Here is a 3,056-nt window from a genome sequence, read left to right as displayed (position 1 = left end):
CTGTATAATAGTGTGCAAATAAAATAAAAGTAAGTCAAAAAAATATGCACACAAATGATATATACAAAGTTAATATTTATGATTTATATTTGGTATTCAATTATTTGTACACAATATTAAATAGATTACACTTTAATGAAAACATTTGCAGTTGGTTTGTATAAAGTTGTCATTACACACGTTTATGTGTGTTGTTCTTTTTGCATTTACATTGTTTGTTGATGATTTAAGCGCTTCGAATCACGTTCAGATTATTCGGATTCTCGGTTACTCTCACTTCTTTTCGTACTTGAACTGATCCTAATTCACTACATACAGTAGGGAGCGAAATGAGACGCACCTTTTCTGTTATTTATATGAGGATGCGCTTTACACACAGAAATAACGTTAATTAAGTATTACGACGTAAGACTGATTCGTTTATTTTACGTATCTTGTAAAAAACGTGTGAACTGATATAACACTTTGCATTGATTTAAAAACTTAAAAACCACAAACCTTTCTTCAGATGAATCACAATCGATGCAGGAGCGCGGCACAACTTTATGACGTCACATCGCCAGAGTTGAATAAAAGTCCCGTTTACAAACTATTCATTTTCACAATATGTCTAGAAACTTTTATATTTCATTCTTTTAAGCAATGTACATTTACAACCTAGCCATTACATTATAAAACTAGTTGTGTTTCTATACAAAGGCTGAACTGCCTGCAAATTTGACATCCTTTCATCACTACAGAAGTTTACACAGCACTTCTGAGAAACCTGGAAATGTGAAAAGGGTCTATACACAGACGATGTAAAATAAATAAATAACAATAATAATAAAAACATGTCAATGTCTGTCAATTCTGTTAAGTCACCTGTGACTTAACATGTCATGAATTTGGGATGAATGATCTTGACAGAGGGATAGCCTACTCCTCAAATTCCTTAGTTTATGCCTTCTAGGGTTTGCCAACAAATTTTACTTGCCATTGACACATGTTCCTTCTTTAGTTTAAACACCGTCAACAATAGTTTTATACACAGTTTGCAAGATGTGGTGACTAACGTAATGCAGAAGCCGCTGAGATGTCTGAGGAGATATTGCGAGCATCTCCTGAAATTGTACAGTTTTTTTTTTTCTCAGAGGAGCTCATCTGAGAATCCAGAATTGTATCAAGGTATTTAAAGATTTCCACAATTTCAACATGATGGTCATCGAGTGAAACTGGCTCAACTGTTTTAGAAATAATTTGTTTTTGGCAACATTGATTTCTAGCTGATGACCATGATTGAAATCCTTAGTGTGAGCCGTATAGGGAGCTTCATATTAAGGGTCGGTTTTCTCTAGGAGGCCAGCTAAAGCCTCAGCATGCTTGAACAGTCTCATATGTGTCCTATCATAAACTCACTGGTGAAAAGGGAAAAGAACACAGTGGAGAGAAAACAGTGTTGTGCAGCCTGTACTCACAGTGAGTTCATCTGACCTGCTCTCTCTGACACAGACCCTCAGCGGGTGTCTGGAAATTTAGTTTCTGATCCAGAGAATTCACAACTATTGACATTACGCTGAGCTAAAATCCACAAATAAAACCCTTTAGGGTTCATAAGGTCTTTCTGTATTAAGCAGGGTCAGAAAAAAAATTATTTAATTTTTTTCATTAACACAACAAATTCAGCCAAACAGTTTTATATTTACAGTTTTATAACCCGAAATTTAATTGTACATTGATATGTCTTGTTTTAAAAAGTGTTTTTCAGAAACATGACACATTAAGCACAATATTAAAGCTAATTAATTTAAACAATATTAAAACATTTTCAGAATAAAAGAGCAACTCAAGTTGTTCCAAACCCTTATTAAATTGGTTAGTCTTCTGTTCACAAATTAAGATATTTTTTAAAACCTTACAGTTTTCTGTCCTTTAATTGAAAGACTACTCAATCAAAACTTGCTCACGTCAAAATGTTCATAATGAATGAAATGAAATATACTTTATTGTCCCCCAGAGGGGACAGAGATGGACTCAAAGTGATAAATTCATCATTGGGTGTGTATATTATTGTCAGGATCTCCAGATGGAGTGCCCACAAGCTCCTCTAGAGGGCACCTTATCCCAGACCTTTGCCACTTTATCCCGGCTTAGCCATTTCTCATAACATCCTGGTTTAGGCTAGAAGGGATACAGCTCTGGCTACTGGGCATGTGCACATCAATGTAATGTTATTTTTTTCACACTGTACAACAATAATACTGTTTTTGTATTATAGTAAGGGCTAAGTTTAAGGTTGGGGTAGGTGTAAACACAATCTAATAGGTAGAAAAATTAATTTCTGTATCCCTTCTAGCCTTAACCTAACATCCTCTGCCCTGGAACATAGTCCTCCTGACAGAAAACAAGGTGTGCATGAACTATTTAAGCTGCACTCAAACACACACACTGCAAAGTCTTGTTTAGCAGTTAGAAGGCATTACTGAGTGTTTTTCCATGTTTACCTGGTCTTGTTTTTTTTTTTGTTTTTTTTTTGTTTTTGTTTTTTTGCCTGTGTTTTGGACCTTTGACTGTTTCCTTGTTTTATGATTGTTTGCTGCCTGCCCTGACCATTGTCTGTTTTTTAAAGCTTATGTTTGGATCTCCACCGTCTTGTCCAGTCCGTTACAGAACACTTTGCCTACCACAGATCCAGCAGCTTTACCAAACACCAGACCAACATGGATTCTACATCTCACCTCATTTGCCTTCATCAGGGTGACCGGCCCCTAGAGGATTATGTGGCAGATTTTTGTAAACTGTGTGACCAGGTGGGTTTCAATGACATTACCCTCAAAGACATTTTTCATTTTGGATTAGCAAAAGAAATATCATGATTATTGCCACTATATACCCTACACTGGTCTCTAGAGCAATATATTGAGGGAGGAGCCCAACTGAGCCGGTGGGACAGAGCGACAAGGTGCAGCCGGAGGAGTGGAGTCCTGAGGCAAAGGCGGGACGATGACTGACTAAGGCGGAACCAGAGGGACGATGGAGCCCTGTGGAGCTGGTGGACTGACGGGCAACGAGGGAGC

The sequence above is a fragment of the Garra rufa genome, chromosome 4 (assembly GCF_049309525.1).
Source record: "Garra rufa chromosome 4, GarRuf1.0, whole genome shotgun sequence".
Classification (NCBI taxonomy): Eukaryota; Metazoa; Chordata; class Actinopteri; order Cypriniformes; family Cyprinidae; genus Garra; species Garra rufa.
This window is presented reverse-complemented; position numbering follows the sequence as displayed.